Source organism: Theropithecus gelada, chromosome 11, assembly GCF_003255815.1.
Source record: "Theropithecus gelada isolate Dixy chromosome 11, Tgel_1.0, whole genome shotgun sequence".
NCBI classification, from domain to species: domain Eukaryota; kingdom Metazoa; phylum Chordata; class Mammalia; order Primates; family Cercopithecidae; genus Theropithecus; species Theropithecus gelada.
Genome location: NC_037679.1, coordinates 105,002,692 through 105,019,326, shown reverse-complemented (window position 1 = coordinate 105,019,326; position 16,635 = coordinate 105,002,692). Strand labels below are relative to the sequence as shown.

General features: G+C 36.8%; 1 pseudogene; it reads left to right on the top strand.

Annotated features, from left to right (window-relative positions):
* The first annotated feature begins 1,002 nt into the window (after positions 1–1,002).
* LOC112635019 lies at positions 1,003–2,915 on the top strand (annotated as a pseudogene).
* The last annotated feature ends 13,720 nt before the right edge of the window (positions 2,916–16,635 follow it).

Here is a 16,635-nt window from a genome sequence, read left to right as displayed (position 1 = left end):
AGATCACATGTACATGCACCTATGTGATGAAATTTCAGATACATAATGTTGAGCCCAGGAAGCCATGAATAAGAACATATAGGATCTCACCTCTACACAGTTCAAAGCAGGCCAAACCAAGCTATTGAATTTAGGGTTGCATACCTAGTTGGTAAAGTATAAAGAAAATTTTAAAAAATGATCATCATAAATTATAGATGTTGCTTATCACAGAAGGTGTGAAGAAAGTTGTAGGGGATTGGAAAGTGGCATTGAGGTAAACCTAGGTTCTTAGCAGTGTCCATGTCTTGGCCTACATAATGGTTACATGAGTGTTTATGACACATTGCTATGTTTTCCATTTTTGTTTTGGCCCATTTCTAAGTGCACAGTCTAGTTATAATATAAAAATTATTAATGAGGAGAAGTGTTCCATGAAAATCATTATTACTCTGCTCATTATATACTGAAGGGAAAAATCCACTATTTGTATACTTTCATGTATAACTCTAAAAGATTTTAAGTAGAAGTGTTCTGATTTTTGTTGCAACTTTTGGAAATTTGGCATGATGGTAACTGCCAATCCCAGATTTTTCAATAGGTTTTTCTTTTAGGTTTAATTATCTACTTCATATAACAAAACTTTGACATTATCCATCTATTTTTCCCTTGGATCAGGAATTCCTGACACAACAAGAGTGGACATATTTCCCACAGTCTTGGTTTAGCAGAATATCTATATCGCTCATGTTTTACTAAAAGAGAAAATCCTCCCAAATTGCCTTAGATATTTGTGTCTCATATGTCTTTGGATTTCATTTTTCTAAGCTAGGTTTGGTGGATGGCTGTGGTGACTGGAGTTGGGCCACATACTGCATTTTGAAGCTAGTTAGTGTTTGGCTGATTTAGGATAGATAAGGCAGTGGCATTCTGACTCCATTAGTTTCTCATTCTTCTTCTGGGAACGGTGTACTAGCCAGATGATGTCTTCATGGAGAATGGAAAAGAGCAAGAAATTCCAATATGGAAGCCATCTTAAATCTCTGTGTAAAGTCTAGTAACTTCTTGTTGGACTGAAGCAAATTACAGGAGTGAATTCAGAGTCCAAGTTCCAGATAGTCACCCTGCCTGTGATGGGAGGATCCTGCAGGATTCTATGACAAAGTGTAGCGTACTTAGAAATATTTACAAAATTACTGATTATGTTAATTAGATAATTAATATTTAAACAAAAAACAGACTTGAGACTAAATTTACCAAAGGCCTAAGCATGAGAAACATGTTTGATAAATATTACTTATTGTCCAACAACCCTGAGTGGAATATGAGTAATCCACCTGGAGGACTCATTTTCCATTTGGAGATTTATAAGAAAATAATTCCTTCCATCCCCTAAGGTTGTGAGTGTATGTGTGTCATTTGTCCTTGGAAATGTAGCCAATAGCATCACAGTTCTAGTAAATGTCATTGAGTGGGTTAAGACAAAAAAGATCTCCTTAGCTGATTGAATTCTCACTGCTCTGGAGGTCTCCAGAATTAGTTTATTCTGGGACATATTAGTATATCAGTATGCAACTGTGTTTAATTTGGCTTTATTTAGTTTAGAAGTAGGAATTGTTGCTTCTAATGTCTCGACAATCACCAATCATTTCAGCATCTGGTCGCTACTAGCCTCAGCATATTTTATTTGTGCAAGATTGACAACTTCTCTAAACTTATTTTTAGAAGAAACTTATTTTTAGAATCCTAAAGAAGAGGATTAAGAATGTTGGTTTGACATGCACACGTATGTTTATTGCAGCACTATTCACAATAGCAAAGACTTGGAATCAACCCAAATGTCCATCAATGACAGACTGGATTAAAAAATGTGGCACATATACACCATGGAATACTATGCAGCCATAAAAAAGGATGAGTTTGTGTCCTTTGTAGGGGCATGGATGCAGCTGGAAACCATCATTCTCAGCAAACTATCGCAAGAACAGAAAACCAAACACCGCATGTTCTCGCTCATTGGTGGGAACTGAACAATGAGATCACTTGGACTCGGGAAGTGGAACATCACACACTGGGGCCTATTGTGGGGAGGGGAGAGGAGGGAGGGATAGCATTAGGAGATATACCTAATGTAAATGACGAGTTAATGGGTGCAGCACACAAACATGGCTCATGTATACATATGTAACAAACCTGCATGTTGTGTACATGTACCTTAGAACTTAAAGTATAATAATAATAATAATAATAATAATAATAAAATGTTGGTTTGGTGATACTTTTGTGGCCCTTGGTATTTTTTATTTGTAATCTTGCTCTGGTTACCATGGATGAGAGTGTGTGGACAAAAGAATATGAAGGGTATTTGTCTTGGAAGATCAAATTGAGGAATGCAATACACCTTTCAATCATGGCTGTACCCACGCTAGCCAACTTCACACCCTTCATTCTGACACTAATATCTTTTCTGCTGTTAATCTGTTCTCTGTGTAAACATCTCAAAAAGATGCAGCTCCATGGCAAAGGATCTCAAGATCTCAGCACCAGGGTCCACATAAAAGCTTTGTAAACTGTGATTTCCTTCCTCATGTTATTTGACATTTAATTTCTATATCTAATCACATCAACTTGGAATCCTAGGACACAGCAGAGCAAACTTGTATTCCTGCTTTGCCAAACTCTTGCAATCATGTATCCTTCATTCTACTCATTAGTTCTGATTCTGGGTAGTAGGAATCCAAAACAGACCTTTCTTTTCATTTTGTGGCAGGTGACATGCTGAGTGAAATAACAGAAACCCTCAACTCCATAGATTCACAGGGGGAGCATCGTGTGTCTTCTAGCAGAAAACAAACTGATGGTTTCTGGAATATTTTATATTTCCATTGGTTTTTCCATAGTTTATGTATTTGAGTAATTTCAAAACAGATACCTAGAAAAGTCATATATATATATATGTGTGTGTGTGTGTATGTGTGTATGTGTGTGTGTGCGTGTGTGTATGTGTGTGTGTATGTGTGCATGTGTATGAATAACAACATTGACCATAAACTATGAAGCTGAGTATATTTCACATATATATGTATGTATACTTTATGATAGTTCATCATATGATATTTATGTGAACAATTTATTATCTCTACTTACAATTAAGAACGTACAGTTTTTATCAGGACGTCATTTCTCTTTTCCATTTTAATTTGTACCTCATATATGTACTTAACTATCATTGTTTGAACCTCTAATTTTTTGGATGGTAAAAACATTCAATTCTAAATCAATGATGAGAATGTATCTTTGGGACAGGTTTTATTTTATTATGAATTCTTATTTTATGTTTCATAGAAAGCAAATAGAATTTTTTTAGATAATGATGCACACTATATAACTTGAGTGACAAACATATGTAGAGTAAATTTTGTATATGTATACCAAAAACAGTACAATAAGTATACTAGGTTTATAGCAGTATGTGAATAGCTTAGAAAAAAACACATTTCTGTAATAGAAATGAAGAAACATGATCATGATAATTTCAGTGCTGTTGTAATTTTTTATGTGTAGTTAGAAAAGTCATTTCTTTCACTTTTTGAATTAAAGAAAACTTTTTTTGAAGTTGACACCTGATGTCAAGTATTTCAATTTATTTTGCTTAGACACCTCTGAGCCCCTGAATTTTCAGTGTTCTCTTTTATCTCCCATTCTTAATATTCCTCAAAAAAATTCAAATATTCCCTCTCTTTAAAAAAATCTCAATTTAAACAGGGTATAGAAACTATGGATCATAATTGAATGAAACGTTCTGCAAATGTTAAAAATCGTCTGTCAAATCTATATATTGATGACAGGAAATGAATTAATGGTATGTTTTATTGGGGGTGGGCTGTGAACTGAGGCTCCTCAGACATCTCTTTCTATTTTTATTTTGTTTTCCCCCATAGTTTCTCCAGCATTTGGCTCAAGGCACCAAGGGCACATGTGACAAGAAGGCGCTGGCTTTTTAAACCTTGGAAGTTCTTATGTGTCAGTTCTGAGACAGACGATATACTAAAACACATCATGAAGGCCCGTTTCAAAGGGTAGGGGAATAAGCCTCCATCTATTCACGTGAGGTGTGTCGAAGCACTTGGACATGTTTTCAAACTACCAACTTTGATAATTCAGAACTGTGCTCCCTTTTCCAACTTCGTCCTGATACAAATGAATGATCTCTGGACGCTGCCAATATTCTCCTCAATTCCATCATGAACCTTTCTCCTTAATTCAGAATCTGTAGACTAAGCCGTAAAACCAATGACTGTCAGTGTATTCTACAAGAAATCGTTGGCCAAAGAAAGAGAAAAACATAATAAGTAGTAAAAATCTATACAAAACATTTTTGCTTAAACTAACGATCAAATAACACCCCTAGGACCAAGCTTGCCACAGATACTTTCTATACATTCTGGATAAAATATTTAAAAACACAGCCATCCATAGGCAATGGAGAGTGAACAAAAGAGGCAGATACTGGAGAGTGGTCGGCACTTGGAAGAAGGGAATAGCAAGGAGTGAGTTTCCCGATTTTATAGCTGGTCCTAGTGTGCACCACGCAGAGGACTAAACATCAGTAGAAAAGCTGTAGACTTACTGGGTTGAAGTAACAGAAGACTGGGTTTGGGATAACACAAGCAGCAGGAGGTCAGGAGAAAATCTGAGAAAGGAGACGGACAGGAAAGGGGAGCTCTAACTACTGAATATAAACTATCCAAAGCTTTGGCTGGTCCCTACACCATGCATATATAGGGCAGACTTCATGTAGCCCAGCTAAAATAATAAAATTGAGATTTCAGTTATCATCAAGCACAGTGAAGACAGAGATAGCAACAAAACACATTACTTTAGGCAAAGATACTCTTTTCTTGAAAACCCAAACTACATTCCATTACCTTACATAACAGTCATATTCCTTGTCCATTCTTGTTTCTACCATGGTTTTAACTCCTACTTTTTTTGTTGTCTGGTGTGACTCTGCTGGCAGCCATTTCACAGTGAGGTGAGAGAGACAGAATGGTGGTCATTAGATACGTGCACTTGGCTCCCAGCATTTTTCCAGAAGGGCTACAAGGGGAAACCACAGCCAACATTAGTCGATGGAAGAGAGAGAGGAGGGAGAATGTTTCTGCTCAGCTATCATTGGACTTCTGTATCCTATTGGCCAGGGTTTACCTGAGGTGGAACTACCATCTCTGTTGTCCTGTCTTAATCATCTAGTCCCTTGGTGGAGGTTTTGAAAGTCAGACTTCATGCCCACAGTGTGGTGATGCATTCAAGTTCCAAACGGAAGGTTGATCTGGTTCAGGCAAGGTGCTGACGAGGGGAATGGTAGATAGTGAAGGGAATCTAAGAAAGCACATGTCTGTGTCCAGTGCAGTCCAATCCTTCTGCCACTCAGATGTGCTCATGCCCTCCAGTCATGGCTGGCTTTAGGAGCATATGACGTGCAGAGCTGCACAGGGTTTTGTGCCCAGAGGGGCTTGTGCTTAGATAGAACTCTGTGCTTGGATTAATGTTCTGCACTTGCTGCTTTTTTTTTGTTTGTCAGGCAGAGGATACTCCTCCGTTGAAAAGGGAATGGTCTTGCATTAATTCCATAGGGATTTGCTCTCCCCTCTCCTACAGGCTTGTCAGAGACATGCACAGAGTCCTATAATGCCCACAATGCATGCCGCTGGATCATCTGGCACAGTGACCAGAGCAGCTTGGACCAGAGACTATATCTGCTGTAGAGCCCTCTTTTGTTCTGGCTTCCGCTTGAAACCAGTAGCCTTTGGAAGCTTCGTTAATGAGTCAGAGCAATATTCTCAAATGTGGAATATGTTGTCTCCAAAATTCCAATAGGCCCCCAAAACACTGTGTCTCTTTTGTAGCAATAGGAAATATAGAGAGAGCAACATGCCAATTACTTTTTAAAAGATTGTTTCAACATGTGGTCTAGGGACGCTGAAAACCTTGAAACATCTCCTATGTTGTTGGTCCCTGAATCTTCTCATATCCCTTTTCTTCTGGTATTTTACTTCCGCTCAATGTTATAGTATTTTACAATATTAAGAAACTTGCCTCTTCCTGTTTACTGTACCAACTAATATATTATTATTATTTGAGACAGGGTCTCATTCTGTCCTTGAGGCTGGAGTGCAGTGGCAAAATCACAGCTCATTACAGCCTCAACCTTCTGCGCTCAAGTCATTCTCCCGCCTCCGCATTGCTAGCAGCTGGGACTGCAGGGGCGCACCACCACGCCTGGCTGATTTTCGTATTTTTTGTAGGGCTGGGATTTCACCATGTTACCCAGGCTGGCCTAAAACTCCTGGGCTCAAGTGATTTGCCCATGTCAGCCTCCTAAAGTGATGGAATTACAATCATGTGCCATAGGGCCTGGTCTGTAATATTATTAATATATTAAATTAGCACGATGTTTAAAAAGAAAATGTAAATTAAACAGAGAACAGAATTGACATAGCCCTGACATAAAACAGTGAAGCAGTGCTATTATTCTTACAATACAAGTCAAATTTTTTTATTTTCCCTCCTAATGGGTGTAGATTAATAAACATTCACCAAATCACGAACCCCGTAAAAAGTGCCAGAAGCTCTGCTCTGCTCCATGAAAATAACACCTCCCGGAAAGCAGTTGTAAGTGCTGATTTCAGTTTATGGTAATCTGCATTCATTCTATAACCCATCTGGTTTTGGTAGAGGCCAGATAGGTTAAGTGAATCCGGTTATAGAAAGGACTACCATCCCTTGTAACTTGCAAGTGTTTTATCATGGCAGTGACCAATTCCATTCCTTAAGGAATGTGGTTATTACATTTTAGATATTGTGTTGCCAGGAGAGGAGAATTTCAGAGGCTTCCCCTTGGTCCTTCCATAATAATGTTCCTTACTCTACAGTTCATGAAGAATGTGAGAGTTCTGCCAGCTGCCATGCATATCCATTTCAATTACACATTCAGGAAGAAGAAGTAACTACAAACTGATTAGATCCACCTTGGAATGGACATAAGCCGAAGCTCTAGGTAGCATCTGACCTTCAAAAACTCACACTTCAGGCTGGAGGTGATGGCTCATGTCTGTAGCCCTACTACTTTTGGAGACCAGGTGAGAGGATCCCTTGACAGCAGGAGCTCCCTTTGCAACATGTGGAAACTCCATATCCACAAAAAATTGGAAAATGAGTTGGCGTGGTGGTGCATGCTTATAGTTCCAAATACTTGGGAAGCTGAGGCAGGAGGATTGCTTGAGCCCAGGCATTCAAGGCTGTAGTGGGCTATGATCCTGCCACTGTACTCCAGCTTGGGTAACAGAGAGACTCTGTCTAAGAAGAAGAAGAAAAAAAAGAATTAAAAGTTCTTACTAGTGTCTTAAATATCAAGTAAAATAGGTTCAAATCAATATTTAACAATATTTGGTTCCTGCCTATAGCAAACAGGTAAAATTGAAAGTAGTTGTACAAATACTATATTAACTCCTAAGAAAACAAGCCAAAGACAGTTTTATTATCATCTCCTTTTGTTGTTGTTGCTGTTTTGAGACAGAGTCTTGCTCTGTCTCCCAGGCTGGAGTGCAGTAGTGTGATCTCAACTAACTACCAACTGCAACTCCTGGGTTCAAATGATTCTTTTGCTGCAACGATCTGAGTACCTGGGATTATAGGCATGCACCACCACACCTGGCTAATTTTTGCATTTCTAGTTGATACAGGGTTTCACCATGTTGGTCATGCTGGTCTTGAACTCATAACCTCAGGTGTTGAGGTCTTGAACTCATAATCCTCCTGGATTATATCCTGAAGAGTGTTTTCCAACTTGGTTCCATTCTCCCCATCACTTTCAGGTATACCAATCAAATATAGGTTTGGTCTTTTCACATAGTGTCATATTTCATGGAGTGTTTATTTGTTCCTTTTCATTCTTTTTTCTCTAATCTTGTTTTCATGCTTTATTTCATTGTATTGATCTTCAATATCTGATATCCTTTCTTCCACTTGCTCGGTTCAGGTATTGAGACTTGTGTATGCTTCACAAAGTTCTCATGCTGTGTTTTTCAGCTCCATAAGGGCATTTATGTTCTTCTCTAAATTGGTTATTCTAGTTAGCAATTCCTCTAACCTTTTTTCAAGGTTCTTAGCTCCTTTGCATTGGGTTAGACCATGCTTCTTTAGCTCAGTTGAGTTTATTACCCACCTTCAGTGATAATTTCAAGCCAGTGGATCTTAGCTTGCTGGGTTTCAAGGGCATGGGATGTGTTGAGCAAGACCACTTTTTTCCCTGGCTTCAGCCCCCTTTCCAGGGGAGTGAATGGCTCTGTCTTGCTGCCATTCCAGGCACCACTGGGTCATGAAAAAAACTTGTTCAGCTAGCTTGGTGTCTGTCGAAATGATTGCCCATTTTTGTGCTTGAAACCCAGGGCCCTGGTGGCATAGGCACCGGAGGAAGTCTCCTGGTTTCTGGGTTACAAAGACTGTGGGAAAAACGTAGTATCTGGGCTGGAATGCATTGTCCCTCATTGCATGGTCCCTACTGCTTCCCTTGGCTAGGGGAGAGCGTTCCCTGACCCCATGCACTTCCCAGGTGAGGCGATGCCCCACCCTCCTTCAGCTCGTCCTCCGTGGGCCGCAGCCACTGTCTCACCAGTCCCAGTGAGAAGAGCCATGTAACTCAGTTGGAAATGCAGAAATCACCCACCTTCTGTATTAATCTTACTGGGAATTGCAGACCAGAGCTGTTTCCATTCAACCATCTTGCCAACCATTCTGCTGTTTTTTTATTGGTTCATCATTTAGTTTTTCTACTGAAGCGAGGTTTATGCACCACATATACCAGCCAGTGTTTTCCCGTCTCTTTACTATTACCAGTAAGTTTTATAGCTTCAGGTGATTACTTATTGCTCTTGAATGTCCTTTTCTTTCTGACTGAAGCAATCCCTTTAACATTTTTTATAGGACAGATCTGATGCTGATGAAATCCCTCAGCTTTTGTTGGTGTGGAAAAGTCTTTATTTCTTTTTCATGTTTGAAGGATATATTCTCCAGTTACACTATTCTAGGCTAAAACTTTTTCTTTCCTTCAGCACTTTAATATGTATGCTACTCTCTCCTGGCCTTTTTCGACTGAAAAAGCTGCTACCAAATGTAGTGGAGCTCCATTGTACATTGTTTGTTTCTTTTCTTTTACTGCTTTCAGAATCCTCTCTTTATCCGTGAGTTTCAGGGAAATTGATTATTAAATTGCTTGTGGTGGTCTTCTTCAATTTTTCCCAGATTGTTTTGAGAAAAACAATAAATTCCTCTCGAATTGCAGTAGTCTCTTTTTTGAAATCAATTTACCATGAATGTCGGTGTTAATTTCTGGAATCTCAGTTGTGTTTCATTGTTCTTTTTGTCTACCATAATGCAAGTACCATGGAATTCTGATTAGTGCAGATTTGAAGTAAGCTTTGAGATCAGAAAGTGTAATCCTCCAAACTTGTTACTTATTATCAATTTCTTTTGTTGATCTGTTGATTTGGCATTTCCAGATATATTTTTTGAGTAGTTTTTTACTTTCTGTGATAAAGCATCTGCTGGGATTTGATAGGGATTGCACTGATATATAACTGCAATCTACAAAGACTCTCCTTGTACTGGATTTCATTTCAGCTGGTCATCCTTGCTTGTACAGCTCTGAGATTAATTGAAAATATAATTTTGGCCTTTTATTTCTCTTATCCTAGGTGTAGCAGAAGGATATCATGCCTTTCTGAACCTTCTGCTCAAAAATGGAAATTCTCAGGCAGGTGTGGTTGTTCATGCCTGTATCCAAGCACTTTGGGAGACCAAGATGAGAGGACAACTTGAGAACAGGAGCTGAAGTCCAGACTGGGCAACATAGGGAGACTCTGTCTCTACAAAAAATAAAAATAAAAAAATTAGCTGGGTGTTGTGGTGCATGCCTGTAGACACAGCTACTCCTGAAGCTGAAGTGTGAGGACCACTTGCATCCAAAAGTTTGAGGCTGCAGTGAGCTGTGATCAAGCCACTGAATTCCAGCCTGGGTGACACAGCAGGACCCTGTCTCCCTTGCTCTCCCACCAAAAAAAAAAAAAAAAAAGGAAGTTCTCACTGGTATCTTTTATGTATCAGGTAACACAAAATCATATGAAAAATTAATAATTGTTTCTTCCTGCCTGTACTAGACAGCTAAAATTGAAAGCAGTTATACAAATAGTATACTAACTCCTCATAAAGACTACCCAAAGAGAATATTATTATCATCTGAGTTTTACAGATGATTATACTTAGGCAGAGAGTAGTTGTAAAATGAAGTCTCAGAGCATGGCTATATGAAGCAGAAAATCTGGTTTCCTATCTTGGCAGTCTGACTCCTAAATCCTCTCTTAGAAACAATTATACTAAAAAATGGAAAAGAAATAAAATCCAAGATTGCAGACCGATTTTAACATCTATTTCTCTTAAACCATTAATTAATCAATAAATTAAATAAGGAAAAATAAAACCAAATATTCATATACAAAGAAATCTAGACTCTTCAAAGGAAAACATCTGTTTTTCAAGTAGCCCACAATAGTGACACAATTGCTGAGAATTTTAATTAAAAAATTAATATTTAAGAATTAGACTCAATAGAAAAACTTATTTAAAGGCCTCAGCATGAGAGATAAGTTTGATAAATATTGAAAATGGGTTGAAAAGCCCAAATGGGAAAATAGGGCTATGTCTACCTGGATGATCTCCCCAAAATTAATTATCCATTTTAGAAATTACAGGACAATTCCTTCTATCCATGAGTGGGTGAGTATATGTGTATGTGTGTGAGTGTGTTTGTATTAATGAGTTTGTTAACAATAAGTTTTACAAAAGTATTACTAGCCGCCAGGTTTTAAGAATTATTGGCCTTTCTGAGGTTCCCAAGAAAACCTTGAATGCTTTTGGTAGGAAAAGTTGAGATTCACTCAACATATTACTGGCATTGAAAAATTAAATCTACTTTGGTGATGATCCTAGTTATGTTCAAGCTCCCTTTACTGGGTAATACAACCAATTTGTCATCTACGTATTGGGTTGTAAAATTTCTCTAACAACTGAAATTGCTGAACACAAATTATGGAGAGGTTAAACAAGGAAAAAATTGCAGATCAATTTAAAAACTCTTCATTGGGAGTCTAGTAGATGAGAATTCACCTTTCACTTCAACACCTATATGGAAAATTTCATCTTACAGCAAGGACATTGTGTTTGAATAAGAGTTAATTTGAGCTGTTTTGGAAATTATCGTGTTTTCCATAAAGGCAGCATTGATTTCATCCATTAACATACTGAGATGCTTTCCTGTTTGACATCGGTCACAGAATTTAAAAGGAACGAGAATATTACTGCACATTCAGGAATCAGGTACACATAGAAGTTAAGGTCAGGACCTTAAAGGGACTCTTGACCAGTGATATCAGGCCTGCCTTTAAAACATTCAGATATGGTAAATTTACTACCAATCATTTTTTCACTAACAACAATAATACATTTATATTTTCCCACAGATGCCTACATTAAACTTGTAGATTATTTTTATATTTCAACATTTTTTCTTTGAGTCCTTTTAAGAGTTGTTAAACAATTCTGAAATTTCCCTTACAGTATGCTATTAACTAATTATATTTTTTCAAAGTCATTTGACATAATGATCAATTAACAGAAGTATCTCCATTATAATTACATTTGCTTATAACAAAAAAGTATTTGAAACTTGAAGAAAAAAGGTTAGACAAATTTATAATGAAACATAAATATGCATAATATATAAGGCATTCTTTTTTTTTTTTTACCTTTTTTAGTTCTTTTTTTTTTAAATTTATTTATTATTATTATACTTTAAGTTGTAGGGTACATGTGCATAACGTGCAGGTTTGTTACATATGTATACTTGTGCCATGTTGGTCTGCTGCACCCATCAACTCGTCATTTACATCAGGTATAACTCCCAATGCAATCCCTCCCCCCTCCCCCCTCCCCATGATAGGCCCCGGTGTGTGATGTTCCCCTTCCTGAGTCCAAGTGATCTCATTGTTCAGTTCCCACCTATGAGTGAGAACATGCGGTGTTTGGTTTTCTGTTCTTGTGATAGTTTGCTAAGAATGATGGTTTCCAGCTGCATCCATGTCCCTACAAAGGACGCAAACTCATCCTTTTTTATGGCTGCATAGTATTCCATGGTGTATATGTGCCACATTTTCTTAATCCAGTCTGTCACTGATGGACATTTGGGTTGATTCCAAGTCTTTGCTATTGTGAATAGTGCCGCAATAAACATACGTGTGCATGTGTCTTTATAGCAGCATAATTTATAATCCTTTGGGTATATCCCCAGTAATGGGATGGCTGGGTCATATGGTACATCTAGTTCTAGATCCTTGAGGAATCGCCATACTGTTTTCCTATAAGGCATTCTTAATGTGTATATGAAATAACAGTCATAGAATGAAAAAAGATTAATGTAATTTTTTGAAGTAAAAATACATTCTGAATAAAAATAGAAAAGGGCTTGGAAAATGTTGTTTAATAACATTTTATATAAATACAAAAGTGTAAATATTAGCCTGACATTACTTATTTTGGAAAAGATATGACACAATGGGAATTTTCATACACTACTCCTAGAGTTATAAATCTGTGCCATCATTTCAGCTGACTATGGCATTATCTAATTAAAATACACATTTGAAAGTGTCAGAAATTCATGAATTTCCAATAAATTATAGTATGATGGATGTTAAATATATTAAGTATATTAAAAATGTTTCTCTAAATGAAATATTTATATTCATATTGTTAGCATTCTAATTTCACAATACTATTCCTGTGTACACTGGTGTGTTGGGTAAAGTATTTTGTTACTCTTTTTTTGGCTCTGCATTAGAGAAGGAAATCATAAACAGGCAAATTTTTTAAGGTATAAAACTTATTTAGCATGATCTTTGAGTATGTTCATGCATATTTAATGCTACTTTGACTGCTAGAGTAAAATAATCCAGATTTAGTCACCATGGTTAAGAATAGGAAAAAGCATTTGCAAGAATTTGGCTTACTAATGATGCTATTAAAAGATGAAATAAAGTTGATATAATGTATTATTGCATAGAGTATGTATCCATGTTCATATTGAAAAATGCCCCAAATCTTCAAAATAGAATCCTAATTGTTGCAGGTCACTTTTGTTATCAATTTTTAAAATGTAGTGAAAGAAAAAAAGCAAATAAATCATGAAAATATGTTCATTTTACATTATTCTTGATGAAATACTATATGAGGTTATTTGTCTAGGCCTGATGCTGAGAATCATAGAAGAATTATGAGGCAATGAAGAAGAATAATAGTGTTCTCTCATTACCCTGAATTCCAGTACATAGAAACAAGGCTGAAATCACGTTTATCAAATAGCATTATCCCTTTCACCTGCCATCATCATTATCATCATCATCTATATCTTCATCTAGCTCATGAAATAATTCATTTTTGAAATATTTAAATACATAAATTGGAAAATAAGTAATTTAAAAAAGATCACCATTGTGGGACAGGTACAGTAGCAAACAGCCAAGTTTAAGTCAAGCTCAATACATTAGATTTAGAAATTAAGTGTATTTTATTTTAGAATACATTACTTAAGCAAATAATTATGTATGGATGACCTTCAATGAATCCTCCTTTCACTATGATCACTATAAAAACAATTTAGATTTTAGTGTAAATAAAATCCCCTAACATGAAAGATAAAGCAAATAACACATTTTCAGAACAAATTTTTATTTCTAAAGAGCGGATTTTAGGACCAAATTGTCTAACAGAGGTAAGACCTCAGATCTTCTGTCACACTTGAGTGAGTGATGATGGAGTTTGAAGATTGTAGTTCTATAACCAGAACTATATTCAAGGATAGGGAATGAAAGGTGGAATTTCACAGAAGCACCAGATTCAGTTTTGTTTCCATGGAACTTCAAGCCTACTTATGTCAGATGTCCTTCAGTTTTTGATAAACGTGTAAGTACTGTTTTACTATTTGATCATTTAAAGTTTGTTATAAACTAAGAAGTCTTGATTTCTTCTAATAAAAACAGTAAAATTTAAATCATGGAATCGAATGGTGGAGCTGTGGTTGAGATACTGTATTTTAATAATTTTATGACATTTTGAGATCCAGTACTGTTCATTGAATTTCCCTGTGAGGAGAGTTTGTGATGATGACCCAGAAACAGACATGCTACTATCCAAAAAAAAAAAAAAAAAAAAAAAAACTATTCACATCAAATCAATTTCCAGTTTCTTCCAAGTTGCAGGAGGATGCCTAGACCTTTCTTTTATTCTCTTTTTTGACAAAAGTATTACAAAAAGAAGAAAATCATTATCATTTTCGTGTCAGGAAAGTAGCATGCAGATGGACCTAGACTGTTTTCCATGTTCCTTCTCTTGCCCTACATCATGGTTACTTGAGTGTTTATGATATATTGTTGAATTTCCCATTTTTGTATTGGTTTATTTCTAAGTGTGATTTATAACTTTAATATACAAATTTATAATTAGGAGAAATGTCTCATAGAAATTACTATTACTTGTCTCATTGTATACTGAGGGTAAATATCAACTATTTGTATACATTCTTATACAACTCTTAGTTGAAATAGGAACTTTCTTATTTAGTTGCAACATGAGGAAATTTGAGATGATGTTATCTTCCAAGACCAGATCTTTCCAAAGGATTTCTTCCAGCCTTAATTATCCACCTCACAGGAAAAACCTTTGCCATTCCCCATCTATTTTTTCTTTTGGCTCCTGAATTCCTGACACAACAAGGTTGTACATATTTCCCACACTCTTGGTTTAGCAGAGTTCTTTTATCAGTTATGTTTTTCTGCGGAAGAAACCCTCCAAAACTACATTAGACACATATATCTCGCATGTCTTTGGATTTCATTTGTTTGTTTGTTTGTTTTTTGAGATGGCGTCTCATTCTGTTATCCAGGCTGGAGTGCAGTGGGGTGATCTCGGCTCACTGCAACCTCTGCCTCCCCGGTTCAAGCGATTCTCCTGCCTCGGCCTCCCTAGTAGCTGGAACTACAGGTGCACAGCACCACGCTCGGCTAATTTTTGTATTTTTAGTAAAGACAGGGCTTCACCATGTTGGCCAGGTTGGTCTCGATCTCTTGACTTAGTGATCTACCCTCTTTGGCCTTCCCTGCTGTCAGTACGGATTTCATTTTTCTAAGCTGGGTATGGTGGATGGCTCTGGAGATTTGAGATGGGCCAAATTCTGCATCTTGGAGATAGAGTTTTGCCAAATTAGTCTGAATCAGGTGATGGCAATCTGACTTCATTAGTTTCTAATTCTCTGTCTGGGAACAGTGTACTAACCAGGCGATATTCTCATGGTAAACGGAAAGAGGAAGAATCCCCAGCATGGAAGCCATCTCAAAGCTCTATGCAAAGTGTAGTAGTTTTCTCTTTATCAAAGCAAGTTAAATGATCAATTCGAAGTTCAGGAGCAAGGTAGTCAGTCTTCCTGTGATAGGAGGATACTGCAAGATTATATATCAAAGCGTCTGGTACTCAGGAATTCTTAGAAAATTGATAAATATTTTATCTACTAATAAATGTTTAAACATTTGACTTGAGAGAAACTTTACCAAAGTCCTAAGAATTAGAGATATGTTTGATAATAAATATTATTCACGGGCTGAAAATTCTGAGTGGAAAAATAGGACTAATTTCATCTGCACAACCTCTTGGAAACTAATTTTCTATTTTGGAAATTATGAGAAAATAATTTGTTCCATTCATAAGTGGTGTGCACGTGTGTGTATTTGTGTGCATATTTATGAGCTTGTGAATAACGAAATTATACAAAAGTATTAGCAGCAAGCAGATCTTATGGAGTATTGGCCTGACTGTGGTTCTCAAGAAAACCTTAGATGCTTTTGATAAAAGCAGTTTGGATTCTGTGTATTTAAATCTGGCATTTTAAAAAGTCCATATTGGTGATGATCTTAGTTATGACCAAGCTCCCTTTAAAGATTTAAACATTTACTATATGATCTCTGTATTGGGTTATAAAACTTCCCTAACAACTGAAGTCGCTAAAAACAAATGATGGAGAGGTTGCAGGAAGAAAAATTGAAAACACTGAAAGTGAATTTGTTCTTATTCGTGTACTAGCAAATGAGGATTCAGGTTTCCCGTCAATTTCAGTATGAATAATTCCAGTCTATAACAAGAACAGATCATGAATGAAATAGTTAATTTGAGTTGTTTGAAAATAAGAATGTTTTCCATAAAGAGATTATTGAACTCGGTTGGGTGCTGCACCGGGGGTGGTGGAGAATGAAAGAACACACACAAAGACAAAGACACACAGAGAACATGGCGGCCGCACTCAGAGCCTCCGCCTCACTTTATTTATACTCCATAAACCTCACGTCAGCAGAAAGAATGCAATGCAAAACAAACTTTCTTTTCCCACATGTAACCTTCTACTCAGTACCTTGTTTCTATATTCTTACTTATCTACTCGCCTTCTTGGCGCCTACGGGAGTTCATTAAAAGTTCAGTTGAAGATACTGTCCTTGAGCC